Source organism: Camellia sinensis, chromosome 1 (genome assembly GCF_055761805.1).
Source record: "Camellia sinensis isolate YWXY chromosome 1, ASM5576180v1, whole genome shotgun sequence".
Lineage (NCBI taxonomy): Eukaryota > Viridiplantae > Streptophyta > Magnoliopsida > Ericales > Theaceae > Camellia > Camellia sinensis.
The window spans coordinates 223,609,552-223,631,410 of NC_138961.1; the positions used below are offsets into that span (position 1 = coordinate 223,609,552).

Consider the following 21,859-nt stretch of genomic DNA (forward strand, 5'->3'; position numbering starts at 1 on the left):
ATTACCTTCATTCCCATCTTTCCCCGTCGCAGCAAGCATAACTCCTTTGTATCGTCCTTTCAAAAATGTTCCATCAAGAAACAAGAATGACCAACAATATTTGAAACCAGTAATGCATGCATGAAAAGCCATAAATACTCTTTTGAAACGCTTATTATTTTCAAAATCTAACTCAAAACGACTATCTGGAATGTTCTTTAGTGCCTCATCAAAATACCACCGTAATTGATCAAATGACAAACAAGAATCCCCATATGTACTACATTATGCTTTTTCAACGCCCAACCAACCACAGTTATAACTGATTGAGACCCCATACTTGTCTTTCATTTCTTTGACAACATCCACTGGACGAGTTAAAGGTTTTGCACTTACCTCTTTAAGTATCAGCTCAAAAACTAAGCTGGAAGTCATCCTAGCATGTTTACTAGTACAAACCGCCACACCACACGCATGTTCATTGTTCAAAGTTCTTATGTAAAAGAACCCATTTGTTTTTTCAACTGAAGCATGTACACGCCACATACATCCCCTTGATTCCTTATATGCACATTCTGCCGTAACCCTCAACTTGTCATTTTTAGCATACGTAAACTGAAAACCAACCTCAATAGCATACTTGCATAAAACAGTACGGAACTCAACCACACAATCGTTAAACTTTTGTCTAACACTTGTAATATTATTTCGCCAACCAGCTGACAATAACACCTTTTCTTGGTGAGAACAAAACTTAGAGAGTGATTTCAATATCTACCAGCCTATCACATTCACCATGCACAACATCTACCCAATTAGACCCCACTTCATCCTATTGATCAAAAGTACTACACCTAGTAACTGAAACATCAACTATATCAACACCACGTGCACAAACAACCCTCAACATATTCAGAAAATCAATATTTTTTCGAACCATGCAATTTGGATGGCCCACAATAGAATATGAAATACACATCGTCTCAGGTTTCAAATTTTTCCATGTTTAACACAAAATGCCTACCAATTCCTCAAAATTCAATTCGCATGAAACAATAATGACAATAGCATCATTCCCATATTTGCACAACAATAACACTGCACTGTCCATCGAAACTGAAAAAAAAAACAAGAAAAATAATTTGTTCAACATAAAAACACTTCACAAGAACAACATAAAAGTCCAGAGAAATTTCTAATAATTATAATTTTCTTTATATTATAATAACAAGCTTATAATTTTCTTTGGACTCAAATAAAAGTTCAGAGACATTTATAAACTTATATTTACCTTCAAGATAACAAAAACAAAATCACAGAAAACTTAATGAATCCAGAGATAATAATAGAGAAATCTACTGGTAACTATTAAACACAATCACAGACAAAAATCACACAGAAGATCTGTTATGAAATTATAAGCTTTTCTATGATTTTCACTGAACTACAAGCTTACAATTTTCTCTGCGTCATTCTGCAATATTGCACTCATATCAAAATCCAGAGAAATTTACAAACTTATATACACCTTCAAGATAACAAAAAACACTGCATTGTTCATCTAAACTGAAGGAAAAAACACAAAAAATAACTTTTACTTAGAGAAACAAAAACTTATATTTACTTTCTACAAACTTGTAATTTTCTCTGAACTACAAACTGAAAGTGAACAACAAACTTATAATTTTCTTTGAACTACAAATAAAAGTCCAGAGAAATTTAAGAACTTACATTCACTTTCTGAGATTCTATATAGTGATCCCGGATTTACCCTTGTTGTATAGTGATCCGGACATGTGTCCGTAGATGTTGGTAGTTGATTATTATCTTGTTTACATCCTTTCTTACCTTGTATTTGAGTTATAGAATGTGTTGGGCAGGTTTGTTACAGGTTGGTTGAGTTTAGAAACCAAAACTAGTTGCCCAGATTTTGGCCTGTCCGCTCGAGCGAGGGTTTTGACGCTCGAGCGGGGAATACACCCATCCAGTATTTCCTGTGCAGTGTTGGACACTCGAGCAGGGTATTGGACGCTCGAGCGGGAGGTTGTGAGTGACGCTCGAGCGGGGCTTCGAGCGCTCGAGCAGGGACCTGTTGTGTCGAGATGCTGGGGGAGTGCATCCGGCGCTCGAGCGGGAGTTTAGCCACTCGAGCGGGAGTCTGTAAGTGCCACTCGAGCGGGGGTTTGGACGCTCGAGCGGGGCGACTGGGTTTAAGTTCCGAGTTTTGACTTTTCAAATCACTTTTTCACTTTCTCTTCTCTCTCCTACTTTTCCAAAAACACCATTGTTGAGCCTCTCACTCTAGAACTCTACCTTCTCTCTAGGTTTTGATCTAGTAGGAGTGGTTTGCTCATCTTTGGCCTTTACAAAAAAGTTGTTGATCGTCGAGGGCTACTTTTTAATCTGAAAATTTCGGGATTTGGAGCACGTTGGGTTTTGTCATCTTCTCCCTTGGGGCTCCGGGTTTGAGGTAGGGATATCCTACTCCTCTCTATGGATTTTGTCTTTAAATTTTAGTATTTTGAGATGTTGGGGTTGGTTTGGTAATTTTGTGAAAGTTTGGGGCTTTTGAGTGATTTTACAAAAGTTGGGGTTTTATTTATAATAAACCTAGATGCATGTTTGGCATAGAGAAAGGGAATAAATGTTGAATCATTGATGAAAATGGGACCTTAAGGGTTGTAATGTTAATTATGGGAAATGACCTAATTATATTGTTTGATTAATTGGGATAATTAATTGTGAGAAATGAGGAAATGAAATGGAATTGTTGAGATTGGGAATGCATGGGGAAAAAGGGTGTAGTTGAATTATTTATCACTCACCGAATTGAAATGTTGATTGAATATCCATTTGTGCATTTATTTTCTGTTTAGAAATAACTGCTTTGGGCTATCGGTGGAGGATAGTCGTGATTGTTGTAGACAATGCATGATGATTAGGCAAATGAAAACTAATAAATGGAATGTGTCATGGAATTTGACGGTTGATAGAATACATTAACTGTATGTATTGAATGATTGTATATAGAACCAATGTGTTTGTATACGTTATGTATAGAGGAGGAGATGGGGGATGTACTCCGCGGTTTAGTGGAAGATGGGGGATGTACCTCTAAACCGGATAGTATTGGGAGAAGATAGGGGATGAACTCCGTAGATACAGCTCATGTGCTTGTCTAGAGAAGTGAAGATAGAGCTCATATACTTATCTTTGTGAAGTGTAGATACAGCTTATATGCTTATCTGTGAACGTGGGACATAGTTGTTACATATATCTGTTGAGAATGTGGATATAGCTTATATGCTTATCTGTGAATGTGGGATATAGTTTTATACATATCTGTTGAGATGATGATAGAGCTAATATGCTTATCTGTTGAAAAAGGGAAAATGAAAAGTAACTTTGACTCATAAGTCGTATGACATAAAGTGTGATTTATGTGGATGTATCAGTGTTGACCATCTATCAATTGCTAATCTTTTAGTCATTGTTCATGGTTGGTTTAGTGTATTTCTACTGGGCTATGGCTCACCCTATATGGAAATATCATTTTCAGGTACAGGTGGCATGCCACCTCTACGGTCATAGCTTGGGAGGCTAGAGGCGGGCTGATTTTTGTTGTTTAAGTTCCTTTTTGATGTATTACATGTATATTCAAGCCGAGGGCTTAATGTGTAGATGAGTTAGCACTCTTTTGTTGTAACCAAGTGTTAACTTGGAAAGCTGTAAGCCCGTAGGGCATTTTGGTTTTGTTGTTAACATGTAATACTTTTGTAATGAAACTCTGATGAATAGAAGAATGTGGATATTTCGTATGTTAATGAATGTTTTATTTGATGGATTTAATGTTGTTATTTCGAGGGCGTTACATTCTATCTACATTTGAAACTTCTAATAATATGTCCATATGAACTTATACTTTTCTCTGTGATTTTCGTTGGATTATAATAACAAACTTACAATTTTCTTTGGACTATACCAACAAAAGTGCAGAGAATGAAATTTCTCTAGTCTAAACAAATTTCTCTGGTTTGAAAAAATAGAGAACAAAACTTATCATTGATCAGCATGTTGATGAAAAATAGAGCACGAAAAATGAACTCCAAACATCAAAATCAACTACACTGTCAACACGCTTTGAAATTGATCGAAAAATAGAGAATGAAAAATGAATTCCAAAAATAAAAATCAACTCTATCAAGCTGGCATCTCTCTAAAATTGATCAATAACAGAGAATGAAAAATCAACTCCAAAAATCATAAACAACTTCACTGAGCTAGCCTCTTTTTTAAATTGATCAAAACTGAAAATAAAAACCTAATGCAAAAATACACTCGAAAAACTAATTTGAAATCGGAATCCTTAAATAAAATTCAAAACAAAAATCAAAATCCATATGAAATCTCCATCGAAAACATACCTGATTCAACTCCACTGAAAAACCTACACGATCAACACACTGTAACATTTACACGGTCGTAGCAATCTCTATCGTCAAGTCCACTGCACCACTTGCAAAATCCCTACGAAATCTCCGACGAAATCTCCATCGCGAAGTTAGTTTCCAAAATTGCCACCGTGAAGCTAGCAATAGAATATTCAGTTTGCCAAAATCCAAACAAACTTATGTTATAAAGAAGGGTAAATTATGTATTTTATAACCTAAAATAAAGTTGAGGGACCTTAGCCATCAAAACATATTATTGTGGACCTCTCCTCCTATCAAAAGTTGGGGAGGGATCTTAGACCAATTTTCCCTATAATATATAGCGTAGATAGATAGATTATGAGATTTAGGAAAGAGATAAATATTAGGGGAGAGATTTTTGAAACTTGTAATTCAATTAATATTTTTTAAATCTATAGTTACTTTGTTAGCCAATAATATTATTTTTAAATATTTTTAAAATTACAAAAATTAGCAATTTTAGTATTTTTTTTTTTAATCTATAGTTACTTTGTTAGCCAATACTACTATTTTAAAATTACAAAAATTAATAATTGTGGTTTTATGTTTTTTTTAATCTATAATGTTTTTTTTTTTTGTAAAATATATAATTATTTTGTTATAAGATGAGATTTGTGTGTGTATGTGTTTTTTTTTTTTAAATGTATAATGCTTTTTTAATGGATAGTTACTTTATTATGAGATGAGATTTAAGAAAGAGAGAAATATTGAGGGGAGAGATTTTAGGAACTTGTAATTCAAAATTTTAGATGGTTTTTTTTAATTTTTTTAATCTATAATTATTTTGTTAGTCAATAGAATTATTTTTAAATATTTTTAAAATCACAAAAATTAGTAATTGTTGAATGAGACTTTGGAACTCTCACAAGTCTTTTCACTAGAAACCCCCTTGTCCTTATATAATATATATAGATAAATAGATTCTTACAAAATAACCAAACTACCCCTAATATATATATATATATATATATATATTGTCAAATAGATCATCAACATCTCCCTCCCACACACAACCATCGTCTCTTCCTTTTCATCATCTCTCTTTCTATTCAAACCAAACCCTCTCTCTCTCTTGTAGTTGCTGAAGTCACCTTCAATCTCACGCCGTCGCTTCATACCTAGATGTTGTAGATCTGAGCTTTTCTGCCTTAGACACTGTAAATCTCAGTTGTAGATCTTCAAATCCTCTCTCTCACTCTCTCTCTCTCTGTGACACCCTAAATATTTAATTAATACCACAACTAATCACGATAATAATAATAATAATAATAATAATAATAATAATAATAATAATAAAAATAAATTTTAAGATAGTATGTAATAAAGTGTAATTTAATTAAAAATTTTATATTATCAAAATCAAGTGATATAAAGCTAAGTAACAAAAGAACATTTTGGGATAAGTATTAATCTTAGGAAAATACTTGAGACCCCCACCATTTTTAACCCCCACAACCCCCAATTGATTTGTAGCTACACATTATATATATATATATATATATATATATATTTTCTCCACTCTCTTTCCTCTCCTCTCTCGCGAATGTGTGGGGGTGCTGGGGGTTCTGGGGGTCTGGATCATTTCCCTTAATCTTAATAGTTAAGGATTTGGGATCATGGGTCTAGAGCTATATGTCTTAATAGGGCAATAAAGAGCTACCACCTGTCACACCTAGTAAACAATGAGGATTGAGTCACCAAGAGGGTAATAAGGATAAAGGGGTGAATCACCATGAAGTTTGACTATATAAGTGATATACTGTTAAGCCATCGAAACAAAAACAATATAGAACGACGGTGCCTCATACAACTAAAGGGGGAATCAATATTAAGAAAGTAAAGGCTAAGAGTCAGATTAAGAGTCAGTATTAAGGTAAGTTATATTATACCTCGAGTTACTATAATATATTTTACGTATATTTTGAGCTATCATAATTTATTTTATGTAAATTGTGTTTTATAAATTATATTAATATTTCGTTTACGTTAATTATTTTCTGAACTCTATTTGCTTAAATTGAAACTTATGGATATATCTGTTCAAATTTTAATATTTATTTAACATTAATTTTGTAAATAATTATTTTCTGTAAGTACCACTGCAAGAAAAATTCATTATCACGGCGCTTAGAAAAAGACGTTTTTTGAAAAACGTCTTCATTTCTCGTTTTCCAAGATGCGTGCCTTCGCTGATGCTTAACCTTGCCAATTAATTAATGAGTTAAAAAAAGAAAAAGAAACAAACCTCTGCCACTCAAACCTAATAGAATATAACTTTTATTTCCAAACATCAGAGTCACAGATTCATTACCCTCTCCCCTCTCCCCTCTCCCCTCTCTTTCTCCTTCTCCAACATTATTCTCTCTCTAAAATGGCACGAATGAAGCTCTCTTTGTAGATATTGACGAAGCAACTGATGATGAAGATTTCAAGTAAGCCTATTGTAGATCAAAACCTTAGATCTTTTATCTCAATCGTTTTTCATTATTTTTTTATTTTGAAATCTTGTTTTGTGCACTCGATTTGACTAATTTTTTTCGAGATTATTCGATCTCTCTTCGATATTGTTTGATCTCCCTTGATTTGACCAATTTTCTTCAAGATTGTTCGATCTCCCTTGATTTTCATTTATCTAGGGTTTTGTTCTACACGGCGCTGAAAAAATGCAGTGGATCTTTTTGAAAGGGCTTTTCAATCTGTACTCGCTGTGTTCACTCGAGATTCAGAGATTTTCATGACTGCACAGTAGCAATCTAGATCTATTTTGATTTACATTCTGTCAGTTTGATTTCATTCGATTGACTGAAACGGTTGCTTAGGATTTCGATTTCCATTGTTGATCTAGGTGCTCTTCTCTTTTATTGGTCTGACTCAAGCTTGTTTTGGATGATTTTGATTTCGATCTATGTTTTTGTTTTTCTTAGGTATCGAATCTATAGCTCTTTTATTTGTTTTAGTTCTCTCAGGTAGTCAGCTTCAATGGTTTTGATCTGTAACTGTATTTTATTTAAATAGTTTTATTGTTTGTTCTACAAATAGGTAGCTTAGAAGATTTATATATTTTCTCTCACTCTCTGTGTTTCCTCTTTAAGGTTTTTATTTGCTAAAAGATGATTGAGCCTTTTGGGATGAAATATGTTTTAAAGTTGATATTAAATAAATTAAGTTATCATTTTCACCAAATAAGGGTCAAATGGAGGGGTTTTGGCCAAATTTCCCTTATAATTATATGTTTGTGTATGTGTAAGCAAAATAAAAGTAAAGAAGAACCTGTGTACAAATTTGAATGCTCATTTTTTAAATACGCCCAGCCTGAAAAGGCCTCTACTCTACTTGTTTAGGCCCGTGGATAGAAAGGATATGCATGTAAGTGTTGTGCTCTCATTTGATGGACTCGTTGCATTTTTTTTTTTGTATATTGTTATGTATTTACATGTTTGATGTATATTAGTGGGATGCATCTAATGGCTTTTCATTAATTCTACCTACAGGGTGGTTCCCAAATCTCATCTAACTTCTTACCTTATTCCCAATCTTGGAAGTGAGGGAGAATGAAGTAGTATCCTACCAGAGAGATTTAAAGAGCCTCAGAAAAATGGAGGTTAGTTAAAAGTCACTTGGAAGATTTAACATGTGCCGGCATTATTGCCAAGGCCAAACTGAGAAAACAATATTAGGGATTTGTTATTTTGTGTTTCTTAACTTTCTTGTTACATATTTCTTGTTTGGATAAAGAATGCATGTAATCAAGATTTGGGAACTTTCTAAAAATGCTAGCTTTTTGACTTTTTAATTTTTTTACACAAAAAAGCCAAAAAGTTAGTTTTTTTACTAACTTCTCAAAGCACCACATAAATTTTTGCTTCATGGTACCATAACCACTGTTTTACGGATCTCTGCAACTCTTCTACTACAAGGGACCATATCAATTCTTACAGATTTGTTTCACAGTACTAACTCTGCATCCAACTTCCAAGACAAACGCTATTATTTATTTATTTATTTTACTTTCTTTTTAACAATCATTTACTGTCTTGTGTTAATATTCAAGATTTTTTGAATGAGTTATCTTGACAATTTGCTCCATTGCATTTATGTTGAAAAATAATCAACTTACCATAACTTTCTTGCAACCTGGTTCAATATGTCACATTCTTTTACACTTCTAACAAATTGAAATAACTAAATATCATAATCTATATCAATGCTACTAACAAAAGATTCAATAAGAGAAAAGATATACTTCACGCTTAGACCTTTTTCATATATTTGTGCAAAATTTAATCCCTCAATCTAATTATATAAATGTTCTAATTTTAAACATTTATTGATTTAATTTTGAACTTCAACATTTTCTCACAATTAAACTTCCATTTTAAAATATATTAATACCAACATTAGTATTATTAATATGGAACATGTGCAACACTTCATCATTTATAGACTTTGAAAGTGTCACGATGGAATTGATCAAAAATACTTTTTGTTGTGTTTGGATCATGGATTGTGGAAGGGATTTGTGAAGGGAAAGGAAAAGTGAAGGGTTTCCTTTCGCAAATTTCTATTCGAATTCATGATTCAAACATAGCCTATAATAATCTATTAAGTGTAATACAATGGAGTATTGAATATGATTTTTTAAATATAACTAATACAAGATTCCAATATTTAACTCTTTAATTATTCTAATGGAGAAGATGTGGAGGGGAAGACCTGAGCTGACATAGGATGTAGTAGTTAAAAAAGATATTAATTTATTTAATTTAACCGAGCATATAGCCCTTGGTAGAGTAGAATGGCAAAAAATGATTCATGTAGCTGACCTTACTTGATTGGGACACAAGGCTTAGTTTGATGTGATTTGCTATATGTAATACATGTCTCTCTTTGTGTACAAACACACCCAGATACATATACACGTGCCTATTGGGGTTCTTCATAAATTAGAACTAATTTTACTAGATTGCGTAGCTATTGAAACAATTCTATTCTATTTTTTACAGATGAAATGGATGTGGAAAAAAAAATTGTTTAGAGAATAAGAAGGGGACAATTCAGCTTTTAGTTCATGTTAATTTCGTTAGGAGAAAATATTTAAAGTTTGAGGTTATTTTTCTTGCATTGTAAGTTCATTGATTTTAGAGCGTTCTTTAATGCAAAGAATGCTTAATTTAGGTGTCACATGATCTTTAGTGCCATTTGGAGTGCATCATACTTACCCGTCCCACTATTCTAAATCTAATCATAGCTTTGTTTCAGTTTCTCTGTGCCCTAACCTTGCCCGTTGGAAAACTAGTCGTCAACTACGTTGAGCAGAACCACAAGGTGAGTAGTAAGTAACATTTTGAGCTTCAATTTTACAGTAGAATTACAGATTGGATGGTTATGAACCCTAGTTGTTACTCTTTTTATAGCTAAATTGGATTAGTTCTCTATTGTGGTGTTGAGACTTCATTCTTATAGGACAAAATGAAGATCTTTATGGCAAAGTATTACTGTGTGAGATTGCATGCTTTATTCGGTGCTGCTTTGGCAGCTGGACTGGTAACAGCCAGAACCATCGCTGGAAAATATGTTGACATGATGGTTTTTCTCTGATTTTCCACTCCATAGATTTCAAAATCTGCCTGGTGAGCATACATTTTTGAATTCTTGCTATTATGAGTATTCTATGAAAGCAATTTTGGCTATACATCAAACACACATGTGCAGGATTGACAGTACATTAAAAGTGAATTTTTCAGCAGTGTGCATACCACCTTAGCTAGGTTGTTACTTTTTTAGTGTTAATAACAAACAATTAATCATGGTGCTTAAAATTAATAAAAAGAGAGAGGACATAGTGATCATTCAAGCACACATTGGTCCTACTGCATTGCATTTAATATCAAAGGCTTATTCAAGAACCTAATTAAAGTCTTCATTCTGTTTTTAAAATTCTTGTCCCTCTATTCCCAACACAGTCTTAGGCACACACGTGATATGAATTGGGCCATTTTATTTGGAAGTAGACTAATTTAAGTGAGAAGATGGCAGTTGTACATGCATTTGACTAAGAGTGAATTCTCTTTAGTGCACATTCCGATGAAATAATGAAATTTCTTACTGTTTTTTCAATTGTGATGTCTAATATGTTATAGTAAGGTCTTAAATTTGAAGGAGTGGGTATTTTAAGATTATGGGTGTTGACCTGTAGGTAATATATCCTTACATATTTGCCACACTAGCATGAGCTTTGCTTTGACAAATATGACGATGATTTGACTCAGAAATTGTTTGAATTTTATTTTGTGTCAACATTAATTAGAGAATTGTGTCAAAATGCGAAGCTACTGCCTTGCAACGTCAATTTCAAGCTATGAAGTTACTGCCTTCCAATGCTAATGATTTCATTGTTATTAATCATTGATTATGTCTATCAAGAAAAAAACTTTAACCATGAGAATCTCTTGGTTGAGAATTTTTATTTTTAAAATTTTTCTTTGTGCTATTATATTGCACTGCTCAAATGCTTTAATCTTGTGATGATTTGATTATGAATCAAGAAATATATGATGCCCATTGAGTCCATACCTTTCCATGAAATCATCTGCTTTAAGAACGTCGACAAACTTCAAGCAGTAAGTATTTTTGTAATACTGAAACTAAGAAATAGAAATCAAATGGAAAATGTTCACTGACTACTTATTGTTGTTAAGATAGTGCAAAATTTTGGTAACTACACAAGTCATTTAAGAAGCTACATATGAGTTGATAGGTTCTATTGATTTCTATATTATATTTTGATATAAAGTGTAAGTAGTTTTATTGTAACGGTGATGGTGGTGGTGTAACCAGACTGTCTTGTCTTCCTCTTCATATCTTTTTGTCCTTTGGGTTAATTTTTATTTCTTTATTTATTTTTTAACGGGAAAAATTTCATTGATAGTTTTATTGTAAGCAGGGGGAACTAAAGTTTGTTGGAAGCCTTCAACCTGCTTCGTAGTGCTGTAAAGAGTACATGATTGGTCTTGCATGTGTTGTATAGCATGCAGTTGATCTCCCCCCCTCCCTCCGGCGCCCATCTTTTTATGCTAGACAAATTCATCCATCCAATTTAAATATCTTGATTTTTTTTTTTTTTGAAAATTTTATCTTAAGAACTATTGATGATCCGTTACTAAACCTAAAATTGATTGGACTTCACAATTTGGTAGGGTTGCTGATTTCGTGGTGGCAAATTCCGATCCTTTCATACCTATGTAAGGAAGTTTTCAACAACCCTTTTCTTGGAGTTTAGTACAACATTGTAATTTAACATTTTTCTCTTTCTCGCAGAAGTCAAAAGACTCGTACGTCTTGTCATTTCTGGAAGTGGCTAAGGTATCTTTTTGTCCTTTGCTTTTTTGTTCTGTATAGATGGAGTTTTCATATTTTACTTAATATTTTGCTACGAGCACTTGCTGTCGTGAATAAGGATAAATTTACTGCAACACTATGAATAGAGCAAGAAGCAAAAAAGTTACTCTTAATGTCAAAACAGAACTCATAGAGTAATGATTTCTTCTAGTGACAAACTTGATATGATTTGCAAATTGATTTTGTTTTTCTTTCTTTCTTTCTTGTAAATAATGCAATATAGATGGTACTTGCTATTTATAGATGGTGCTTGCTATTTTATTAATCTTTAATAAAATCTTTGCTTTGTAATCTTTTCTTTAAGTAGCCATTTAAGATGTGAGAACTACTGAGCAGAACAAAAGAAATCTGAATTCTGAATCTTATGTATGATGTTGCATTGCTTATTGAATTCTGAATCTTATGTATTATTGGCTGGATTTAGAAAGATTTTACACTTGAGCATCTTGGTTATCTGGTAAGTAGTAGATTGTGTTGATTTCACCTTTCACATATAATTCTGATGTTACTTTTATTCCCTGCAGCATTCCATTTTCTGAATCTAATCTGCGCAAGGCCTTTGAATCATTGAAAAGAGTTGCAGCAGTGGTTTTGGCGGCTCATGACTAAATTGAAGAGTGCACATCAGATTTCATTTTATTTTTCCAATGATATTTTAGACATTTCTTTGATTGCATCAACAGAAAAACTCGGGAATTTTTGTTTCTTGGTAGATGCTTTCATAGTATTTGTATGTGTAATTAGTTTGAATTGCATCTTTTGTGCCGATTTGTTTTGTAATAACTTTCAACTTACAACTAGGCACTAGTTTAACTTTAGGCACTAGTTTAATTTTATTTCATCTTGGAATTGAAATATTTTTGCATATTGAAAAATATGAATTGATCTGGTATTGTGTTACCTAAATTTAGTCAATATATTGAATATTTTTCATCTTTGTTATAGGTTTTTTTTTTATTTGGGGGGGGGGTTAAATCTCACAAAATTAGCACAATTTAAAAAAAAAAAAAACAAATGAAGCTATAGCGGCGTTTTTAAATGGCAGCAGTTATATTTTTAAAATAAAAAAAGATCTATTACGACGTTTTTAAAACGTCGCTAAATGTAGCATTATCATTATGTAGCACAATTAGCGCCGTTTTAAAAAAACGCCGCCTATACTAATATAGCGACGCTTTTAAAGCGTCACAAAGTTACAGCGACGGCCGCATCTTCGACGTTCGTACAAAACGTCACAAAAACAACTAGTGGCGTTTTTGATAGATTTAGTGGCATTTTTTAAACGCCACTAAAAGCCTAATTTCCAGCCGTGTACCACCACAAGAGTCCCCTGCCTTAAGGGACTTAAATAAACCATGGGCTTCTAATTGGTCACCTTGTGACCCTCTGTTTGTCATGGATCCATGGACCTTTGTTCTGAATGTTATTCCAGTAACCTCTGTTCTGTTCTGTACCGTGGTTATGGTTATTTATTTACATAATTTATGTATTTCAGTTTTTGCCACTTTGAATAATTTGTTTATTCAAATTAAGTTATGTCAATGTTTTAACTTAAATAACTATCCATGGTTATTTTGTATCCCCTATACTCTTGGCATAATATTTCTCACTCTGCTGTGTACTTATAACTGTTACCCTTTCAGGTGATGAGATGTAAAAAAAACCTGTAACCTCATGTAGTGAAACCTGCACAGGAATTTGATGCTAATTTGTTATTTTCTTTTTCTTTTATTTTTTCCCTTTTGTTTTTTTGTTTTTTGTTTTTTTTTACTGATGGTTGGTCATTGAATAATAAAAGCTCAATAGATGTATTTTTTTTTTTTTTATCAAAATAGTAGAATGAAGTAAATTTTCTGTTTCATTATTTTCTTTCTACCATTCTGCCTCCACCTATGCCATTTAATTTATTAAGATTAGAATTAATTAGTAAGTTGCGATTTTAGCCCTAAGTCCCTGGGGTTGGGTCGTGACACACACACACTCTCTCTCTCTCTCTCCCCTAGTCACTGTTGACCTTGCGTTGCTATTTCATACATTGATGTTGTAGATTGCCAGAGATGTAGATCTCAGCATGCCATCACCGGAGCTGTTGATCTGAGCATGCCTTACATCGCAGCTCCACAACGTTGTTCAAATTATTATGTGGTGTTGTTATTTTTTATTTTTTATTTTTATGTTGTTGATGATGATGAGCATATTGAATTTGGTGATGATGTTGTTGTTGATGAACATATATGATTTGTTCTTGTTGATAATGTTTTTGAACAGATGAGAGAGAGAGAGAAGAAATATTTGAACAGATAGAAATTTTTGATCAAGTAGTATTTAGTTTGGCTTGAGATTTCAATAGATAAAAAAAAAATGAACATATAAAATTTAAGGAAAAAATTGAACAGATATGAATAAAATCTGAATTGAAAAATTCATAAAATTAAATAGATAGGGTAAAAAAATTGAACAGATAGATATAAATTTGAATAGGTAGAGAAAAAATTTGAACAAATAGAAAATAATTTGAATAAATAGATATAAATTTGAACAGGTAGTAAAAAAAAATCAACAGATAAATTAAGCGGTAAAATTGAAAACAAAATATCCTCAAAAACCAATAAAAAGACTTCTCACTAAACTATTTTACAAAGATTGGACCTCTCACTAATAAAAAATATCTATTAGACTTAAGGGTTGTTTGGTGTGTCCTAAATAAGTGCACTTTTTGACTTTTTGAACTAAAAAGTTAAGGAAAAAAAGATAGTTGTATGGGATAAATTTTTGTCTTTTTATGAAAAGATATTTAATATAATATTATTACAAATGGTAAAATGACTCTTTTACCCTTTCCAACTAACACAGTAGCAGTTGGGTACCGTGCCTGTCAATGAGTGGTCTACCAATGGAAACACTGTGCAACAGTAATATTTGTTCTATAATATTATTTTTGATTTTTTGTTCATTTCCTAATTCGAAACACTGTGCAACGGTTATGCACAGTGCTTGAACATTATTATTATTTTTTCTTTTCCTTTTTTATTCATTATTTTTTGTTTTCATTCTTTTCCTTTTAACATTATATTTTTTTTTAATTCTTTTCCTTTTAGTCATTTTTTTTATTCTTTTCCTTTTAACATTTTTGTTTTTATAATTTTCCTTTTTTAAATAAATTATTTTTTTTATCCTTTTTCCTTTTAACATTATTATTTTTTATTATTCTTTTCCTTTTTTATTCATTTTTTTGTTTTCATTCTTTTCCTTTTTTTAGTCATTATTTTTTTGTTTTTATTTTCCTTTTTTATTCTCTTCCTTTTAACATTATTATTTTTTTTATTCTCTTCCTTTTAACATTATTATTTTTTTATTCTTTTCCTTTTAACATTATTATTTTTTTATTCATTTTTTTTTGTTTTCATTCTTTTCCTTTTAACATTATTTTTTTATTCTTTTCCTTTTCTTGTAATTATTTTTTTTATTCTTTTCCTTTTTTATTCTTTTCCTTTTGACATTTTTATTATTTTTTTATTCTTTTCCTTTTAACATTATTAATTTTTTTTATTGTTTTCCTTTTTTGATCATTTTTTTGTTCTTTTCCTTTTTTGTTCAAATTTTTTTTTGGCTTGTTTTCCTTTTTTATGTATTATTTTTTTTTCTTTTCCTTTTAACAATTTTTTTTATTATTTTCCTTTTTTTTAATTGTTTTCGTTTTAACAAATTTTTTTTATTCTTTTTGTTTTCCTTATTTTTTATTTTTTTTATTGTTTTCCTTTTTTATTAGCTAGTCATGCACGGTGCTGTTGTAAGTTGTTGAACATTTTTTTTTTAAAATTTTTTTATTCTTTTTCTTTTGTTTTGAAAATTGTTTTTGGGACATATGTAACATAAAAATGGATACAAAAGTATATAAAGTTCCTGTTGAGAAGTATTAAAATTTCAGACAAGCAAAACAAATTGATTGCATTAGTTTTTTCTTATGTGTTTTTTCAAATTTCTTCGACACAACTTTTTGTTTATAGAAGGTGCATTGAAAAAAAAAATTCAAAAAGAATCACAAAATTATTGGACATACGTTCTTCATGTATTTTATATGTTAATGATTGGACATACTTCTTGTTAAAATAAAATTCATTCACAATGTAATTTATCGAAGACATCAGAATATTAAAACCAAACGTTTTTTAAGAAGATATGATAATATAAATTTGAATCTCAGTTACACACATTATAAATTTAACCAACATTAATGTTTCAAATATTTGTGTTCAGTTGCCGTCTGAGTTGGTACGTAATGTTCGCTCTTACAACAGCCATTGCGGGGTTGGAGTCCCCTTCCTCAATCACCCGTGTGTATTCATCGTGGTCAGGCATTTCCAGGGCCACGTATTCGGTGCTGTATGGGATAGCCAGCGTGACCTCATCAATTTGACTGTGTCGACGTATGAAGTTATGTAATGCCATTGACGCACATACAAAGGTCACTTGATTAGAGAAACTCAACTTCTGAATATTCCGCAATGCCTCCCACCTCGACTTCCATGCATCGAATTTTTGCTCGATAGAACTACGCAATGGCGAATGTGCCTTATTGAATAGTTCGAACTCATTCTGTGGTATTCGATTCTGATGGGCATTTTGCTGATACCTATACCCCTTGTATGGGGCTAGGTAGCCTGTCTTGTTGCTATAGTCGCTATCCACCAAATAGTATTTCCTGCAATGAACACAAAGATGTTATTCACTATTGCCTAGTTGGTGACCATTTCGTTGTCAGTTTACAGTTTATAATTATAAAACTCAAATTTACTGCCAATAAAACATCGTTTGAGAAGAGTTTTTTTGGTTTATAAATGGTTGTCACCTACAATAATTTTAGGAAAAAACATAGTGTCAAATCAGAAGTTTACATTGTTTTTAAACTGACATTTCAAATTGTTAGTAACAAATTTCTTTTTCAAGTAAGTTTTTTTTTTTTTTTCAAATCATTTTTCTTGCAAGTAATTGTTTTTCAATTAATTTTGATTTTCAAATACTGATTTTCTAATTACGAAAAATTTGGGTGAAATAAATACAAGTGGCCATTCAGGTTTTTTTTTTTCCAAAAAAATAATTTGGCTATTATTGTGTTACTAATTATTTTGTTTTCCAATTTTGTTTTGAACTACTTTTTTTGTCAATACATTGTCTTGTCAAATACAACAATTTTGAATTACATTTTTGTTTTTTGTAAATAGTAGTTTTAAATATTTTGTTTCAACATAATTTTTTTTCAAATTATTTTAATTTTGAAATTTGTTTATTTGCAATTATTTTTTTAAATGATACTGTGTATGTTCGCATTATCATGTGGATATGTTGCCTGTTGGCACTTGCAATTTGATAATGATGAAATGTTTGACAGAAATATGTTGTGTACATGGAAGCAAAATATGTGGCCATTATTGAAGTAAATTAGTTGAGGGAACAATTTACATTGCACTTGCATGACTACACTGAGTACATTGTAAAACAGCAACACTACCAACACAATCATTATTTTGTTTGTATTACTAGTATTGAAATGTTATTCTTTGTAACAAATAAAATACATACAAAAAGTGTACACTTCAAGAAAATATGAAATCAATCGTACCGATATGTTTATAATATTGTTTATTTCCTTATTATTATGAATGACTATTTATAATCTGAAATCAATTTCCAACTATAAATAGTAATTTTATCAACTTTTTGTACGAGAGCAGGTATGATGTCGTAATTTGTCTTCTATTATTTTTAAATTATACTACTTTGTTAAATGTTTAATAATTTTTACCTGGTGCAAGGTGCAGGAAGCGATATTTAGGCTCGGTTGTGACGTAGTGCAACACCCTGCTGTCGTGCATGCTCCCGTCCCAACTAGCTGACACAAATGTGAAGCACAAATCGAAGTCACATACGGCCAGTTGTAGACGTCCCCGAACGCCCCGGGAGGGTGAGTCCCGTTCTGTTCATTTGTGGGCTCACTACAGCTCGGACTCTCAATTTGTCGCGGTTCTTAATCTGAACCAAAAAGTCCAAATCTGGCAAATCGTTTTGAGAAACGGATTTGTTTTGAAAAGAAGTGCCAAACATGGACTGCTTTGCCAGATACAGAGTCGCCACCTAAATATTTTTTATGGGGGAATTTAGGAAACCCTGACTCGGTGCCGAAGACCACATGCCCGTCATCACCAGAGTTGCCTCGGCTCGGGAGCTAGGGTACGATTGGGGAAGGTCAGCTATGAGCACCCCCTCTCGCCCGATCCGAAGATCAGCCTCTACTAACCGTGATATCCGTTTTTGAAAACGTTATGTGTTCTTATTCCATTTATTAGCCTAGAATTACCATGTTATGCGTTCAGCAAACAAATATAGACTAGATTGCCTAATTTGGAAACAAGCATTGCATATCCGTTTTGTTTCGAAAAATGTTTTGAAATTTGCTACTCGTAAGTAGGCTAGAAAACACGGATTTCAACGAGTTTTTCCAACCCGGGCAATCCAACCTTCACCCACAGGCATTCAAACAGTTTATCTCACATATGCACTTAGTCACATGGTAAGCATACTATCATGGCAGCATTCACACGCATGTGGTATGCTAAAACATAAATACTTACATCGTACTCCGTGCCAAAATAATAAACTAGTTAGCAAACATGCATGTCCTAGTTCATGTTAAGAATGGCTAATGCATCGCATGCAAAAATGCAATCTAGACAGGCTCGGCTAACCTAAACATGGCATGTGAAAATGCACAACCAACATGTATTCAGTTTGGAATTTGAAATACAGATGCAGTTAGCATGATGCGCCGAGCCCGGTGCATGTAAAACAAATGGATGAATGCACGCATGCGTTGCATAAGGTATGCTAATTTAAAAAATGTCCTAGTCTACCATCATAAACAGGTAAATAAAAGGAAAGAAAGACGTGAGGTTGGAAGACACACACACACTCACGCACACTTATTACATCATTGCCCTCGCTCGGAGGGACCGAATAAATATTACAGTCCGAATGATAAGCAAATAAAATTATTACAGAATTTTTTATTAATTAATAAAAAAGAATGCAAAGAGAAAGGAAAGGGGTGGCCGCAGCCTCTGCCTCGGGATGCGCGAATGATGCATGCTCGAAACCCGGCTTGCCTGGAAAACCCGTACCACATTACTGCCACCTCTGTTTATACTGCCCTGCTTTTCTGAAAATTCCCAAAGTCCCGGAACAAGTTCCTTGCATGCTGCAGAGTACCACCGGCCAAGGGAAATTACCACCGGCACTGCACAATTCCCACCGGCCGCTTTTGGATCTATCGGCTGTAAACAGATTGCCGGTCGGCACTAAATTCTGCCGGTCGGCAGAAACTTCCTGCAGAAGACAGTTTTGATAGCAAACAGAGGACAGACAGTATGGCATGGGATTTCAGGCATATGTAAGCATGGTCATGCTTCCTATCATGCTTTAAACTCAAGGAAGCATGGCCCTCGATCCTCGAGCCATCAATGGTGCATGATAGCCCAAGGGATCAAATTTGCCACTTGATGTAAAGATGCATGCAACAAACAAAATGAGAACCAAAGCCTTATCAAATCGGAGTCAAAGGCCTCGGTGACCGAGAATCAAGGCACATTACATCACTTGAAGTATGAATGTCCCTTGATCCCCACATTTGGCTTGACACCCCAAACCAAATAATGCAATGCATGTTATGCAAACATGGCTTAAAATGCGACATGATACCAAGATGCAAGGCATGCCAAGTGTGGTGCAACTAGTATGGCAAGCATGCAATGTTAGGCATAAGAGATGCAAATGTAGTGCAAACATGGGCCATTTAGCCAATGGGATCGACATGTTACAACACTTAATGAAGCAATTATGCAACAAACATGAGATAAGCATGCAAGGGTGACCATAAACCACAAAGGGGCAGACATCAAACCATCTTAAAACAGTGGCCAAAAGTGCCTAAAATGGTGGACAAACTCTCATGGCAACATGCAAGCCAATGGTCTCAAAACTAAGGCACAAGAAAGGAAGTACCTCACTCCCATAACATGACCAATCATAGCATGATTTAGACAAGTAAGAAACAGAATTTTTACAGGCAAAATAGGGCTCCAAACCCTCCTAATATGGCAGCTAAGATGGCTCCAAATGGGTGTATGCACTAAGGTTCATGTGTAGGCATAAGAGGGCACGCCTTCAAGGCACAAAAGAGGTCACAAATGCACACATATGAGCATGATTTATGAACTGAAATATGGTCCTAAATGATGCCAAAACATGAGGATGGTCCAAACTATGCATGCTAGAGGTCAACATACTCAAAAGTTACAAGCCAAAACACAAAGAGATGACATCAAACAAGGCGAACATGGTTGAAATAGATGACCAACAGATTTCAAACATGATAAAATAATACCAAAACCTTCATGGAACCATGCCAATATATGCAAGAATCATGGTCTAAGCACAAGGGGCATTTCTAGGCCAAATGGAGCAATACAAAGCAAGTACTTTAAGCATGCAAAGAGACATAAATCCGGCCAAAAACGGAGGTCACACATGACCTAAAACACCCAAAAAACTTCTGAAATGAGGCCAAAAATGATCAAGCATACATGCTACCCTTTTGAGCCAAAAAACAAGGAAACAAGACAATGAAGGGAGAGGGGTGTCCCTCCCCTATGCAAGACTTCAAACCACCTTCCTTACCACTAAAAATACACTAGTTTTCAGTGGTGAAGAGATCAAAACACTGAAGTAAACAAACCCCTACCAAAGAGGCAACAAAAGGGGCCAAATAAGGCCTAACAAGGTGAGTTTGCACTCAAACTACAAGACAACCTTAATGAAAGTTCTAAAGCATGAAAATATAAGCCTTTTTCATGTTATGCACAAAAGCTAAATCAGCAAGCAAGATAGGTAAATAACTATTGTAAGTTTGGGAAAAATAAAGCAAGATGCTCACCCTTGAAGAACCTTTGAAGAACAAATGGTCTAGCCCTCTTCTTTTGATCAAAATCAGTCCAAAAACTCAAGAATCAACCCCCCAAGTCCCTCAAACTCGGAGCAAGGTGTAATAGTGTGTGTAATGGTGCAAAAGTAAGGTAAAATCACACTTTTGGGCCAAATAACACACACAAAGGAGGAGAGGGAGGGAGATATAGAGATAGGATGTATCTATATCTCTAAGCTCTGGTTTTTGCTTCCAAGTCTCTAACCTAGATCAAAGAGGAGAGCCTTCCTCTTATAGGACTCCCTCTTGCAAAGCTTATACAACAAGCTTGCTTAGAGGGAGATCCCTCCATACATGTGTATGGAGGGAGGCAGAGTTGGTGCCAGCTATCACAGCTGGCACAAAATATCTCCATAAAGTAGATGAACAGTGGTCGGCTGCCCAAAAATGTTATTTCGACAAAATTTAGTGCCGACCGGCAACAAAATATGCCGACCGGCAACAAACAGTGCCGACAGGCAATAAAAAGTGCCGATGGAATCAAAAACCAGCCGGTGACCTCTAGCCACTGCCGGTGGTGTGTGGGGATGCCTCACAAGGCATTCCCTGCTCCTCCAAGGCAAAACACAAGTGTTTGGTGCAAAACCAGACACTAAACAGTCGAGTTCGGAGATCCTGAGGCAAGGCGCGCGAGCCGAGACCTCCGGGAACTCCAAACGAACACAAACACGGATAATCACCGAGTGTTCCAAGCGGTGACGTCCAAGTCTTGAGGACGGTCAAAAATAGGGTGTCTACAGTTGCCCCTCATTGACAGAACTCGAAAGTCATAACAATGACGAGAGTGAATGTCAAAGCCCAGAGACGACCCATTTTTGACAAGGCCGAAGACTCAGACAAACATGCAAAACAGACAAGATATGCGCCCGAAGGCAGGGGCAAAATGCAAGACAATGCACAGAGCCGAGCATAACTTATGATCATGCAAAGAAAGCTGTAATGAAGCAAACATGCGACAGTTTTAAGCTAGCGTACA

The 21,859-nt window shown here is 33.8% G+C and overlaps 1 long non-coding RNA gene across 1 annotated transcript; it reads left to right on the forward strand.

The window, feature by feature from the left end:
- The first annotated feature begins 6,560 nt into the window (after window positions 1-6,560).
- Window positions 6,561-12,228, forward strand: LOC114306015 (uncharacterized). The gene is made up of 6 exons (XR_014345426.1): window positions 6,561-6,883; window positions 7,943-8,052; window positions 9,711-9,776; window positions 9,915-10,081; window positions 11,648-11,692; window positions 11,769-12,228. It is a non-coding gene; the product is annotated as an uncharacterized LOC114306015 (long non-coding RNA).
- Window positions 12,229-21,859: the final 9,631 nt, after the last annotated feature.